The sequence below is a fragment of the Malurus melanocephalus genome, unplaced genomic scaffold (genome assembly GCF_030028575.1).
Source record: "Malurus melanocephalus ecotype Western Australia unplaced genomic scaffold, MMel_1.1 scaffold_17, whole genome shotgun sequence".
NCBI lineage: Eukaryota > Metazoa > Chordata > Aves > Passeriformes > Maluridae > Malurus > Malurus melanocephalus.
This window is the reverse complement of record NW_026623249.1, coordinates 1,443,198-1,459,037: the sequence shown is the minus strand read 5'-3', so window position 1 is coordinate 1,459,037 and position 15,840 is coordinate 1,443,198. Positions and strand designations below refer to the sequence as shown.

Here is a 15,840-nt window from a genome sequence, read left to right as displayed (position 1 = left end):
CACACAGATAACTGCACACCTATGAGGGAGCCCACACATCTATGTCCTGCTGAGTGATGCTGATAGGAAGGGGTTAATTCAAAAAGGACCTAAACTGATACCTTCCAAAAGAGAGAGGAAAATTATTCCTTTTGGGCCGTTTTTACAGCTGTGTCCCCAGTGATATTGCTTGGATCCCCAGGATATGTATTGACTCATCCTCTTTACCATCCATTCTTTACCCTCCATTCTGACCCCCTACCAGGGCTGATGATCATTTCTTAAACATTTTTACCTGCAACAGGAATATAGACAGCTAAGGAGAGCAAAGGGGAAGGCAAACTTGGGAGAAGATGAAGAGGACTGGAGATGAGAGCCCTGTAAGCCTTCACAGATAAATAGCTAATCAAAAGCACAATTAAGGCTCATTAGATGCAGCTGAAAACAAAGACAAAACAAATGAACAAGAAGAGACGCATGAAAAATGCATGAAAGAGAGACTGACAAACCAGAGCCCTCTGCATCCCATGTGGTGCTGCCTGTGACCAGCTATTCCATTTAGGTCTCCATTAGGAAGTGGCAATTGCAAATCTGAGTTTGGCCACTATGTTTGGTACCAACTGGTTCCACATAAATATTCCCAGCCAGAAGCTCTTCTTGTCTAGTGAGCTGTCGAGAGCAGAAAATTATTTCTCTAAGGATCTGTTTGTTCACATTCCCTCATACTCCACCAACAACTTCAATGTACACCCGTACCTATAGAAAACAGGCTTAACTCACCTGTAAAACCCTTAATCTCTACAGGTACAACTTTCTAGCACAGCTCTGCTCACACCAATGTCTTTCCATGCCTGGCTGCCGAGCTCCTCTAAATCCAGGGCGTCTCCCTGAACTCATATAGGTGCAATTCCCCTGGTTGTCTTCCAGGAGCYACAGCTTGAGCACTGAAGCTGTCTAATACTAAGTGATCTTCTTGGGTTACCACCCTGAAACTCGGTGGTGGCTCTGGCTCTACATCTGCACGATTCTGCACAGATTTTATTTGGGGCTTGGTTTCACTGTAGTTGTTAACAAGAACATGTGAATTAGAGCTCTGCATCTTCACACAGGGTTGATTATTTCTGTGCCCTCCTCTATCTAAAGGATCAGTTTCATGTTAGAGCCTGGGCATTTATAGTTCCTTTATTAAGAAAATAAGAAGGTGTTGGGGATTGAAAAATACCTCATCCCTTTGATTTGAGAGATAGTATACACCTTTATTTTCATGAAAGGAATCCAGTGAATGAGAATAACTCTGAGGGAAGAATAGGTGATAATGACAGGTTTTTCTTTTATATGTCTTTTTTGTTCTTGTTTTCTTTCCCTCTCTCAGAAGACTGCAATCATGTACTCAAGAACCAAAGTAAAAATAAAAYCCATTATAATGATAATGGTAATAMTACATACTCTTAGTGTAACTTTTTTGGTAATATCTGCACACATTCTGCAAGTGTCTGGGAAGTTCGGTTCAGTCTCTCCTATGCAGCAGGAACATAAATATTTTAGCAGTTTGCTGATGGAAAAAACAGGAGGTGCATCCAGGTTTTAAACAGTTACTCCCAGGTTACTTGGAGTAAGCAGCTCCAGACTTCAGCTTCCCCTGCCCACAGTCTAAACTAACTGAAAACTGAGCAGCCATCACTAATGAGCCAGCTGCTGAGCGTGAGTTCATTGGTCCTGGTGAGGGATAATAGCTTTTGGCTAGTTCAGAGCATGGGCAGAATGAGTTTTGTCTGTCTRCAAAGGGCCACACAAATAACAGCCTTCAGGCTGCATGACTGGAAATAGCCCTCAGTCCCCAGTCCACGGCATCATCTCTATGGCCAGGAGGTGACACAGCACACAGAGATGTGTGTATAACAAACTCACTGCAGAGCACCAGAACCTTCCTGGGAAGTACAGTTAATGGACATGTCAATAACATCATCTGCGTCCTTGAAAGGAACCAGAGCACAAAACTGCTTTGGCCCAGTTTTTAAAAGGCTGTGTCGCCTACTGCTACCTCTCACAAATATATGTCAGGTCCTCAAAATCATAAAACAGGCTTAAAAACTGCAAGATTAAAACCAACTAGATAAGAGGAAAGAGGCCCTCAGGATGCTRCATGGACAGGTTTTTCTCTGCAGTGGAAATGACTAGCATCTTATTTTTTAATTAAAAAATCAGAACTCTGATTAAAGCTTCTGTATTTGCACATATTTACTGACAGGGGTCAAATCTGAATGGACCCCTTTTGTTAATGTGATATTAAAGATTTTTTCTGAACCCACCTGATTCCTCTGCCTGCAAATCTCTCTGACGATCTGGAATCAGGAAAATGCAGGTTTTTTAGCAGCAGTGACAATCATGTCCTGTCTGTATGACCCCAACAGCACTATTGCTGTTTCCTGCCTCCTCAGGGGCCATATTTCAAGGCTGGGGCAATCCCCCTCGATCCCCGCTCAGCAGAAGCAGGAGGGCAGCACCAACCTTTCCCTGCTGTGAGCCTGTGTCCTCTGCTCAGGCTGCAGACTGTGCTAGCCTGGCACCCCAGTTTTAGCAAAGTAAAAAGAGATCACCCTGATAGGAAAGCCTATCAAAGTGGTTTTTACGCTGGTGTAAATGACAAAACAAGCTGCTGAGTCAAAATCAGATCTAAGGTGTTTTCTATGTGTTTGTTCTGGCTGAAGGCTCAGAGGATGTGTACAGGAGTATAAATTTACTTATTACCTTTTCCATCACTCTGCACACTCCCAGCCTTCYGCTGTCCAGAGGAGTTTGTCTCTCTTAGATAATTACACAGCAGTCCAATTAATGAAAAACCTTTCCATCTTCAGTGCCGGTTCAGACTACCAGATTATTAAAAGCTCCCATTGGCACTGACCTGCACTTTGCTTTGAATCAGAGGGCAACTGCATCTGTGAAATGAACAGAAGGGACAAATTTAATTACTGGCAAAATAACTCATCAGGATTTCCATTCTTGGTATTGCGGGAGTGTAGAGAAAAGGGTTTGTGATTTATGTGGGAGGTCACACAAAATGGGAAAGGGGCTAACCATAAGAATTTGTGCTGAAAATCACTGCTAATTAAGATAAAATGCAAAACCAGGGAGCTGCTTTGTCTGCCAGCCTCTTATATGCTGTATAGACCTAAGTCACACTGATTTTTTTGTTCTCTCTCAAGGGTTGGACCCTTTTACCATATAACCTAAGTCTGTATGGTGCCCTTTTTAATGGGGGGGTTGCAGGAAAAGAACCAGAGGAGTTCAAGTTTTTCCACCTTTGCACTTGAAGACCGTTTATGTAAGGGTCTGGAAATAGTGATTCCTCCTTCCCAGTGCCTTTGAAAGGCTCTTTGCTCTATTTTAATTCTACAGAAGGGAAAGCAGGCACACAGACTCATGCTGAACTTGTGATTCCTTCGATGGGTAACAGCACAGACTCTRCTGTCAATGAGAACTTGAAGCCATATTCAGTAGCAAAGTGAAGCACTCAGAACTTGGAAGCAGAAGTGCTGCAAACCRCTTGCTCTGGTGAATCTCTCATGGGTGGCACGAGGGCATGCACAGCTCACAGAGTCCTTCSTTCAGCTCCACAGATGGAGCAGAGCCTCTGCTGCCAGTCAGTCGTTGGTTTTGTTCCAGGATGGACTCCCGCTCCTTCAGGCCCACAGCAYTGTTGGGATGGGGAGGTGGATGGGAGGAACTGTGCAAGTTGGCATGGCAACCTCAGGATCTGTACTTTGAGGCTTATGCAACCACCAACAGGGTGAGACAGTGGGAAAGGGCACTCCCCTTCTCTCACACTTGCAGCGCCTTGCTAGCAATTGCTTCACRTCCTTGGCGATCAAGCAGAAATAAACGATCTGCCAGAGCTTTGAGCTTCCTGCAAAGCCTCTTCCTTGCTCTGCTTTTCCTTCTGGAGGCTTTGCAAACTTTTGGGGAACAGCAGGAGCTTGTAAAGTGCCCTTCACTCCATCCATCACCCATGAGAGCATGACCTGAGAAAGGTTACTGGCTTTCYGGGTTTTACTCACCACCAGCAGCCAAACAAGGCTGCTTCAGGTGCAGAGTGCAYTACTAAAAATAGGATGGATGACCCACTGACTGCTGTGCTTTAGCCCTTATACACTCAGCCTTACCAAACCTTGTGCTCCAGGTCTGCACCACAGAGACACAATCCTGCACCTCCAGGAAGATGAAGAGGATGTATGACAGCTTTTTGCTCTCACTGCCAATACAAAGCATGGATACTTAAAAAATACTTAGTATTTTCAGATGAACAGCTAAGCAGCTCCTCTGTCCTCCCCATTTAAGCGAAGGAAAAGGTGAAGAAAAGCCAGGGTTTTTGTTAGCAGAATGAATCTCCAAGATTTTCCAGCATACAGTAGTTCACGGGGTTGATTGGAGATCTGCGTCCATCATGGCTTATTGCATCCTCAGTTATGAGTTGTTTAGACACCACTAGCAACTGCATCTATCATGCTGGACTAATTTTATTTTTGAATACCGAAAAGGGCAAATAGGGGATAAATCTGATGTCCTCGCTGTAGCTGAGCTAATGTAAACCCTTGCCAGCAGGGAGAACTTTAAAGTGGACAGATAGGCAGCTTGGCCAGAAGTGCAAAAGGGCACTGCACTGAGCTGAGCATATGGCTGCTCAATAACCACTGCAAATCCTTGTGGTTTTACAGTAAATCTCCAAACAGCTGATGAGTCCTTCAGGATTTGGATCTCTGCGAAGAAAAGAAAAAAATCCTCAGTTTTATTTTTATTTTAAAGCAGGGAAAGAAACACAAAGACAAACAAAGTTTTTGTGAATCCAGAGAAAATTCTGCAAGTAACATTAGGATTAATCCTGCAGATTCAAAGGTTTGGAAGTAAAGGCAGGTCATTCCCATTTTCAGTCAGAAAATAAATATTAATAACTTGCAAGCCAGTCTCATGATTCAGGAAGAGGTGACTCACRCTTCAAGATGCCAAGGCAGCATTGACATTGCTACAAACACCTTCCGTGTCCCATTAGCACCTAGTCAGAGGTGATGGGACTTCCCACATTGCCACCACAGAAGCAAAAAGCCTTGGCTGCCCAGGTTAGTTTTCCTCAGTGCTTTGGCCTGGCAAGCATGCCCTGATGTGCTTCTCAGTGAACCTGGCCAAGYCTCTTTAAGATCATCAAAGTGTGATGAGACAGACAGTTTCCTGCTGCTCTGTGGCTGTATGGCTTTTTTTCTACATGGAAATAATTTCTAGCCATGGAAATAATCTCCAGCAGTTTTCCCAGCTTTCCCACTGAGCTTCASGGAATTTATTATATTACTTGATGTACCAAAGCTAACCCATACACATCCTTTTGGAGTARTTCCATCTTTTTTCTCATCCTCTGGACAGAAGAAAGAAGAGAAAGGTGACAGAAGCTGGCAAGCTCATCCCAGCTGTTGTGAAGATGGATGCACTTAGGAAAGGAAACAGCTACACAAGCTGCCTTTAACAGCCTTTCCAGCCCTCTGCCCCAGCTCCTGTCTCATTASTGCATTGTTTTTTGGCACGTGAGCATCATGAAATGGGTCTGCAGAGAAGGGAGAAAGTGACATTCACACCTTGTGCCAACACCTCTAGGCAGGAGCACTGCTCCTGCTACAGCCTGCCCAGAGCAAGCTCAGGCTTGCTGGGTACACCGTGAGGAGGAATTATGGTCTGTTCACAGCCCTCGGGCAAGCTAATGCTTGCATGCAAGCCAGCCTGCATGGAAAGGTCCTCACTTTTGGTGGCTTGGGTATGTCAGGCTTCCTTTGTGATCAGGCCCAGGCTATGAAACCAAGATGAAAATTGCAGGTAGCCCTAAGAATGGTGTAGCAGGTTCTGTCACCTCCCTTCTGGATTGCTGAAGGAAGATACACAGACCTAAGACTGCAGTGTGCCAGTCCCAACTACAGTGAGATCACACAAAGTCATAAATAGCCAAGTAAAATGTTACAGAGCAATTTTAAACTCTTGCTTAAGCTAAAGGTTTTCCGCTACCTAATTGTCCCATAGTTGCAGCACAGAGAGGTCCTGAAACATGGCCTGTATCTGTGCGTGGTAGAGTAGATATCCCTTAGCTTCAAACTGTCTCATCTTGCTACTGATCACACACAGCATCCCCCTTCCTGACTGACCACCTGCTGTCCCAAGAGACAGTCTGGCACAACAGGCCAGGATCATGTAGAAACACCATTGCCCTTTGAGGCTGTGACAGAGTCCAGTGCAAAGCCCAGCACACACGGACTGCACAGCCAAGCATGATTTGCTGCCTGCTGTTTCTCTCCAGTGTCTGCATTTCTCCCTCCCACAGCACTAGCAGCAAGACTAACCCAGCATGCAGACACAGTYAGGAAGTCAAATCCAAGGTGTTTGAGGGAGCTGTGGGACACACGGTGAGTGCCTTTCATGGTGCTTTGTTGCTGCTGAAGGAAGTTGACAGGCAATGCCTTTAAAAATGGGCTGGGAGGCTGTTGGAGGGAGTGTCTTGCAGGGGGAGCAGAGGGATGGCGTAGAGCTGCTCATTGTTCTCCTGTCTGGCTGCTGCCCCCTCAGTCTTTCTGCTCACAAAGGGATTTACCAGCACTCCGTGCCAGCCATTTTCTTAGATTTGACCTCATGACCAAAGCTGCCCTCAGATGAGAGGACAGCCAGATTGCTTCACATCTCTGCTGTTTTCTGTTGTCTGCTATTGTCAGGGAGAGTAAAAGAGGATTACTGATACAATGTCCAAGTGTGATGGAGCTGAAGTCAGTGGATGTGGGGAATGGCTGGCACTCTTGCCATCAGACCTTTAAGGAGCTCTGTAAGACAWTCAGATGCCAATTTGTGGTCAATACAGTGCTTGTTCTCTGCAAAGAGGGACAGCAAGATGTGAGCACACACGTAACAGAGTCCTGTTAGATGGTGCACCCCAAGCGTGGCACCATTCCATTGTAAGACTTTGTCTCCAGTGACATTTGGGGGTGGAAAGGGGGAACATTACAAACACTTCCCCTTCCTCTGCCACCTTCCTGCACCCAAAATTTCCCTGTCACGCTCAAATGTTGACTCTTGCCAGTCCCATGCAAAGTTAGGCACTGGTCCACCTGYTGTAAATCTCTTCCCTGCTCCCAGCGCTTGCTGTTCCAAGTTGGTACTGAAGACAGCAAGTGTCAGAAGGAAAACATCATGTTAACATAAATGGGTTTTTCTCTCCACACAGATGGACAATGAATATTTTTAAATACAGTCTCAACAAGAGGTGCTAATTTTTACCTCTGTAACCCCACCATCCTTTCTCATAAATAAGCAAAAGAACAGATGGACAATATTATGAAACTCCAGGGAGATGGATGCCTGCATAGTGAAGTGGACACATTTGATTCTTCTCCAGTTCTCAGAGAGGACCCCCAAAAACCACTTAATTTTTGAAGCCCAACCTGCTGTCACAAGAACCCTGAGATTTGTACACCAGTCCARGTTTATAAGCATCAACCACAACTGCGTCAACAGTCTAAAGAGAGAAGGCATATATTGACAAGACAGTAAGAGCAACTTGTGTCAAATGCTAGCTTGTTGGAAACAACAAAAAGCACAGATGCTCCCTGGGTAGCAGAAATGTGAAGCAACAGTGTCTAAAGGGATGTGAGAGAAATAGTGGGCAGCAAATAGGTCTTGGCTCCACAGGTCATGTGTGTCAGCCAGAAAACTAAACACAAGCAGTTTAGTCTGCACTGGTTTCTGTCACAGCCTTGAAAGGCAACATTTACTTACATTGACTGTGGCCAGCAATATTTTGGAATAACGAGATGAGTGTGGGCACTTACCAGAAAAATACTGTGGGACTCATTGCTCAGAGTCCAGCTCAGATCACTCTCATCTCCCACAAGGTTTCATCTCCCTCTCCTCTYAGTCACAGGGCCAGAATCCACCACAGGAGCCTGCAAAGGAAGAAACCTGTTTTCCACATACCTATTCTGCCCTATTTAGAGCAAGAACAAACCCAAACTCCTGGAAGTATGGCCTGACCATCACATTCCTGAGGACTCCAGAGTTGGGGCCCCAGATCTCGTTGGGATYGCTCCTCTTTGAAAGTGGGGCTGACTGTGACACTATCCCACGGATCCTGGAACACTTCTTTCCTCTGGTCTCCTGACATTGCTCATGCTGATGGTATGATACCTCTGCAAATAAGGAATTAAGAACTTTTAGTATGACATACCAATCAAGAGACACCCAAACAACCTTTCCTATAAAAAAAAGCTCMTTTTTAAAATGAGTAACTGAAATGAGAGCATCTGCTACCTCAAATACAGATAGGTTTTTCCACCCAAAATAAAGGCCAATAAAAAGTTTTTAACTATTACTGTTGCTAGGAAGAGCAGGCAGCAACCTTTGGAAAAGGCAGTGAATAAAGAAAGGCCCTGAAAAGAGTCTGGAGGAAGGCTGATGTGCTGTATGATCTTTAAAAAATTTTAGGACCCGAGAGAAAAGAAGCTGCATAAAGGTAGGATTTCATACCTCCTTGTTAAACACACAGGACCATGTCAAAAATCTCCAACTGCATTAACAATTTCTTTGCCCGGTGGAAATTACCCTTTGTTTGAAAGGCATAGCTTCTGTAGATCCATCCCTCCATGGGTAGTAAGGCCTTCGCATATGGGAAATGCCTAAAATGGAGAGATTAATAGAGGATATAACCATAGTCCACAAATGCCCCAAGGATGCAGACATCAAGGAAAAAAGATAATTCTTTGGCATGTTTTGTGGAGCACGCATTCTGTCCAATGCCATGACAGTCTCTGAATGCTGGGATCCATCTGGCTATGGACTAATCTCCAGGGGAATCTCACAATCAGAAATTCAGGTCTAGTCTGCCATTATGAAGTTTGCTTGGAGGCAGATAAATAAATATGGAATGCACAGCTTAAAATGGGAAGCTGTCCATATGACTGTCTCCTGGAATAATTTTCTTTGCTTCCAAAATCTGACCCTGGGCAGCTCCCTCCCTTCCCTGAGGTCTGGAGCTATTCCTGGTGGTGTCACTGGATGAATATTGCAGGAAACTGAGAGGTGATGTACAGTGGTGTCAGACACGGACAAAGGAGAGCATGCCCTTCTCCCCAGGAAGGAGACAGCAGCACAGTGAGTGTGGGAAGGTGTCAGTCAACATTAGTGTTCCTCCACCAGGCTCGACTCCTGCTCTTCCAGCAGCAGGAATGCTAATCATCCGGGTGAGCTGGCTGTTCTGCTGCTCCAAGGCTGACTGACAGCAGCAATTAAACTGCATTTCTTTATGGGGCAGCTTGGTGTGCCTGCTGCATCTTAGGAACTCAGACTTTGGAGGCAGAGTTCAGAATGGGCTTTATCACCTGGGGGTGCCTGTGAAGAACACACCAACAATGAAGTCAGCACTYCTGTTGTACAGACCCTCTCACCATGTTACTCCAGTAGCATGTGTTCTGTGTGGCTTTTTTGCTGTGTTTTTGTGCTGCACATCAACTAATTTTCTTGGTCCAATTAGAGTTAAAGCTGTTAAAGCCTAGGGCGTGACTGGCTGATTGGGTTTTGAGGAATGTGACATTTGCAGCAAAAAGCTTTATCGAGGGTAAGCAGCATTAACCTCTTTTCTTGCTTCCKTTTTTCTCTCTTTAAGCAACAAAGATTGTTGTCTCCAGCTGGACCCACAGGAGCATGACAAAAATCTCCAACTGCATCAACAATTTCTTGGTAAAAATTAACTGGTAAAAATTACCCATTGTTTGAAAGACATAGAAGCTGTAGATCTATCCCTCCATAGGTAGCAAGGCTTTTGGATATGGGAAATGTCTAAAATGGAGAGATTAATAGAGGATATAACCATAGTCCATAAACACCCCAAGGGCAGCTCATGGTAGATGATTGCTTCCCCACAGCTTTGCATCCCAGTCATCCYGGCTCAGCCAGTGAGTGCCCCAGGAAAGGCAGATCCCTCTCATTAAACCATAGCCTGATGTGAAACAGACCTGTGGCAAACAAAGGTGTGGCAGGAATCCCCTAAATGTCCTGTGTGGGCTGGGGCTTCCATTTGCTTTAGCAGGAGGGCCCTCATCTGCCTGCTTCTCCCACCACCCCAGACTGAGTGACTGCCTCATGTRGATATAGCATTCCCTGCTCCATATGGGTATAACTCTCCCTACTTCTCTCCTCACAGTTTGGCTGCACTGCTCCTCAGCACACACACACACACACACATACAGAGCTGTCTGCACACTCACAGGAAACCTTCAGCACACTGGGAGCTAAGGGGACATCACCTTAATGAACAGGCAGACTTAACTGAGGCCAACAATGTTGCCAGAGAGGCCCCAAGCCCAGCTTCCATGTGACTCTGGAAAGGCCACCAGCACATGGATGAATRGGCCATGGACTCTCTGGCTTCTTGAAAGCCAAATGCCACTGTGCAGAGAAAAAGGTGTCCTTGTCACAGAGCTGTTCCAAGCTGGGCAAGTGACATCTTGTCCTAAGCGTCCCTCTGTGTGATTTATCTCAGAAGGACTGGCTTGCAAAGCTTTTGATTAAGAGTCTTCTTCCAAAATGGCAACATCCCTTCACACTCTGTTGCTCACTGAAGGGATTTCCTCCTCTCATCCTGCCCAGCTTTCCCCATTCTTTATAAGGCTGTTGAGACAGAGGCTGCCAGAGCTGTTCTGGGTCATGGTACTGCCTCAGCCAAAGGAAGAACCAGGGGTCCCCACAAACAGTATTTTTCTATAGATATTGGCTCACAGGAAGAGCTTGACTTTTAGAAGGCAAAGGAAATCAAAACCTTCAAAATGTGTCTGATTTGAAGATTAAATCATATTCATTTGCAGCCTATTTGTATGTTTAGCACATTTTCTTGGCATAGATATAGATGCAACTCTCATTTTGTTTACACAGCTGCAAATCCCCATCTGAGTTAAAAGAAGAGGGTAAAGTCAGAGCCTGTAAATCCGCTCTGGAAAAGATATTCAATCTTCCAAATTATAATCAATCTGTAAGTCACAGTTTACACTAGACCTTAACCACAAGAGACTGAGAGGTTRTCTATTTACTGTTAGAGTGAGGATGCAGGACTTAGTGAGTTTAATTCTAGAAGCCAGTGCTGTCCCCATCTGTAACTGCAAATCATCTCAGCACATTATGGGTAATTAGCTGCTCAGTGGTGAAAGACTGCTGTGGTTTCCATCGGGATGAACCCTACCCATAGTCTAAGCATTGRATGGCAGCCTGGTGCCACTATCAGAGTCTGGCTCATGAGTGATCTGTGCATCAGTACACTCAGCGATCCAGAAAAAATACACTTCCTTATTCTTCCAAAGGAAGGTTTTAAGTAAAAAATGTGTGGGAAGAGTCGTATCACTGATACCTGGTACCATCAGATACACTGGTTGGAGATGGTTTTGGCGAACCCCTTTCCACTTGCTCAGGGAGAATTTAGAGRTGATCCAAGCCTGCCACTAAGAGCCCAGTCCTAAACGGGACATGGGGATCAACCAGTTGTCTCCAGTTTTCGTCTCTTCCTTRCTGATGAATCCGACTTGGTGCAATTTCTCCTGTTTGTTTCGTTACTGGTAGATCAGATTATTCAAGTTTKKTTKTTTTTTTTTTTAATTGAAATATGGCATTTTACTGATGCCATGTTTTTTATCCTCAGTCCAAAATATGGCATCTCCATATGGCTGCAAAATGTATTAGCCAGTCTGAAGATGAACATGGATGTAGAGCTAAACATCAAAGATACAACAAAAATCTGCTATATAGCTGGTAATTCTGTGTTTCTTAAAATGTTTTCAATGTGTAAGAAACTATACATGTTAATATAAATGTCTGTGACTTTTACTCCTATTTGAAGCCTGGATCTGGACTCCAGGATTTTCCTGCAAACCTTCAGACTCGGATTTGGGTTTTGACAGATGAAAACAAATACGAGAGGCTGGAGGATGGAACATCTCTGTTCAGTTCTGGTGTAGTTCAGAAAGCTGTGTGTGCGTGGGGGAAGTTGGGCCTCAGCATCGCCCAAAAGCYGTCAGCTTTGTGCAGAATGTGCTTCAGCACACAGCTTACCTGGGAGAAGAGCAGGGAAATCATAGGCTGAGGGATGTTGTGCTGCAGTCACCACCTAGGTGCTGGAATGATGCTCCCCCAGCCAGTCCACACCGGTGCAAACCAAATACCCATCCTGTGCTGGGAACAGATTGATGCCCCTCCCAAGGCAGCATCAGAGGCAGCAGGGGAAAAAAAACATTAGAGTTTAATATTAAGAGGCAGTTCAAGAGACTGCAATACTTGAGCAGGGGAATAGTCTCTGCTGCTTTGGCCATGAATTCTGTCTGTCCTACATGCCAGCAGCAGGACAGGATTGGTATGATTCTGTGTCAGCTCTGTCATTGCAGAGCATGGTCATGGGAGCACTCACACTACCTGTATGTTAGCTCACTGCTAGCCTCTGCTGGAATGGATAAACTAGCATCTACTTTGGCTAAAGTTGTGGATTCTTCTATAGACACTTAGCCTCACCCTTCAGGCAGAATGGTGAAGTCCTCACCAGACTTGGCGTCCTCAGCCCTGAACAGCCCTGCTCCCAGGCACTGACTGCTTTTGCCTCCTGCCAAGGGCGCTTTTCTGGCTCTTTCTCCGGCCCAGAGTGCTGACTGTCTGGTGTGATCCTTGGAGTAAGCCCTGGGCACTCTGCTCAGCAGCCATAGGGGTTTTACTCACCTTCCAAATCTATGGGAACTGCTTTTGAGACAATGTTGTCAGCAACTGCTAATCAGTGCTTTCAGGATCTGAGACTTGATGGGGAGGTGGCATCCAAGACTCTCTGGAGCGAATTTCTCAGATGGGGAGTTTCCAAGTCTAACTTGCTCCTTTAGGAGTTTAATAATGCCTATAAAGGCATGAAATAGCCTTTGATTAGGAACTCCTAACTGCCACTTATTTCCCTGGAGAATTTGGCTGTTTACAGCTTTGCTCATTCCTCTGTACTCTCACTCCCAACCGAGGTTGTTATTTYGGGGCTGCATTTCAAAAACACCCATATGGGAAGCACATAAGTTGCTTTCAGAACAAAAATAAGTCATGGTTATGTACAAGCTTTAAAAGACAGTCTATCCCTGTCTGCTTCTTGCAGTGGTGTTCAAGCACCTTGATCTTTTGCAGTATTTACTCAGCAACTCAGTCCAAAAAGCACCTGGGAAAGATGGGGTGTAGCCATAACTCTCTTTTCTGATGGGTGTTGGCTAGTTTAGGCACTCAGTCTACCAGGCACCCAGTTGCAAGACCTAATTCTCCCAATGAACTTCTTAGGCATCTAACTCAGTGCGGGCCCCTGGGCAACCATCYCCTCCTCTCCTGTAGCCTCTGCCTGGAGCATCTCCTGCCTTTTACCCCTTCCCTCTCCCCACACAAGAGGTGCCAGCTGTACCCAACTGTACCCAATCCAGCTGTCTTTGCAGCTTGGGGGGAACAGGGGGACATGGATGGGACAGGCTGCAGAGGCTGCTCTTAGCCTTAAGGATCTGCACTGTTTCCTCTGGGGCATAAGAAAGGTGAAGGACCGAGGTTTAAAATTAACAGTGGTCAGGAGAAATTAATTGCTATAATTTTTAAAAACTGACTGAACTGGCTAATTGCCAGGAGTGAGAGTTTACTGAAGTGGTGGATGACTTTGACAACTTAAATACCTTTTGCAGCTTAATAACATTTTCAATTGCTTTCATTTCCAGTCTACATCAGTCCAACAGTTAACCCCCTCAAAGCTAAGAATCAGAATAGACAATGAAAAGGGGAAGTCTGTTCTCTTCAAAATTAAGCTGATATATACTATTTCTACAGACCTGAACCCCAAAAGGAAAATAACTTCCATTAGCATATTTTCTTTGCGCAACAAACCTTATGTTTTAATATAAAATATTTTGGTAATTGACTTCTGTCCAGCACATGTGATGTTGTTTGACTTTGCCAAAAATACCAGTTTAAATGCTAGTTTTCTGGATTCTCAGCTCTTTCYTAATGATAATTATATTGATTAAAATTTTTGAAATGTGACTATTCAAAAAATGATGAATGATTGTTCTTCTATACTAAGATGTTTAAGCACATGCACAAGTTATTCCTTGATTAGCAAAAAAAAATGCCTAATTTGTTCTTCAGAATGTAACTAGTTGCAAATCTGACTGTTCAATAGCAGGAGAAAAAAAAAAGCTACTTCTCTTTTTCCAGAGAAACAATTTAAAAKAAAAAATGAAAAAAAGAAAACCAAACCAAAACCACAAAACAAGAAGCTCAAACCTGTGAATAACAATAATAGATTAAACTTTCTTGTTTGGTAGCTTTAGTCACAACTAAATGCAGTGATTTTAAAAACACATTGATTTCAGCCAGCTGCCCTTGCAATGACCTGACATTTCTGAGGGGGGGCGATCAAATATGATCCTGTTATTTGTTTGGCCACCTGTTACAAAGCAGGGATAGACAGGTCCCCGTGCTGAAATGAGATTGAGTTCCCATGTCCTCTGGCTCAGCTATCTAACCTTGAGTGCACCATGCTGTCTTTGTACTCTGCGGGATCATGTTCTTGCCAGCAACATTCAAATGTGCTTCATTGCCTGGATCCTGGGGTCTGATTAAAGGAGTGAAAGACCTGTATAGCTCACGTGTACGATCTTTATGTGTGGTCCTTTCTTCCTATGCCGAGGAGTTTGCTGGCTCTGTAAGAATCAAGCAATAACCTCCCACCCAGCCTTGCTCAGCACGCCCTGGTTTGGTACACTGTGGACCCAAAATACCTTTCCAAGTGCAGTAGCCTTGTGATACAGTGCTTAATGTTCCTCGCTCATGTAGCCAAGTGTGTTAGAAAGATTGATTGCCTTGTCTTTTCATGTTGCTGTAGCTCTGGGCAGAATGATGGGTGATTCCTGGCTCTCTTGGTCTGGCTTTGCTCTCACAGCTTATCCTTGCCAGCCTCTCTGTCAGCCCTTTGATGCCTCCTCCAGCTTTTGCCGCTGGTGGATCTGTCTGCATGCTCAGCTCACAAGCTCCTAAAAAGGCTTTGGCTACAAGTCCCTCGGTCTGTCCAGGATATGTATCTTTTTCAATCTCGGAAAGTCACWGCTGAGTTGACTCCTGCTGTCCCTGAGGACTAAATAACTGTGGCTCCTCATCTTAGATGTGAGCAATGTTTTCTTCCAGCTCCCAGCAAATGTGTCTCAGCAGCAGTGAGAGTGTGGGGACCCCRTGTCTCCTAGGTAAGGATGCTTCCTCAGAGCTGCCTAGCAGATGAACACAGTGCCCTGTACTGGAAATACRCTGGAGCACCTTTGAGTGGAGCTGAAGGGGAGCATTTGCACCTATTCACGAACTCTCTACTCCTCCATTCCTATGTATACCATAGGAAAATATGAAGTGCCCATATTTTAACTAAGGATCTGGTTCAGTTAAGTCAAACCAATATTCTAGGCGCAGTGTAGATCTGTGATGCTGCACCACACACACCTGATCTCAATCACCACAGATGCAGCTTTCTTGGGACATGTCCTTCAGTTCACCCCTGYCCAGGTGATACCAGGTCTTTGCCACCCCTGGGAGAGCCAGAAGAAATGTTGGTACATGCAAGATACCCTGGCAAGCAGAGAGAGAAGGTGTGGAAAGTGGAGGTCAGTATGTTCCAGTCTTGCAAAAACCCTGGGAGTGAAATGCCCAGCTGGTTTGAAGTCTTCAGATCCCACAGGAAGAGGAGCTGCAGAAATTCCTCAGGAAGATGGATAATCTCCCAAATTAGTCAGCATCTAAATATAGTGGCTCAACCYTTGCTGAATG

General features: G+C 44.9%; 1 long non-coding RNA gene across 1 annotated transcript; it reads right to left on the bottom strand.

Annotated features, from left to right (window-relative positions):
- Positions 1-1,191: 1,191 nt before the first annotated feature.
- Positions 1,192-14,124, bottom strand: LOC130586479 (uncharacterized). Its single transcript, XR_008966704.1, has 5 exons — positions 12,088-14,124; positions 8,521-8,669; positions 8,029-8,183; positions 7,827-7,940; positions 1,192-4,733 (listed from the first exon to the last, which is right to left on the bottom strand). It is a non-coding gene; the product is annotated as an uncharacterized LOC130586479 (long non-coding RNA).
- Positions 14,125-15,840: the final 1,716 nt, after the last annotated feature.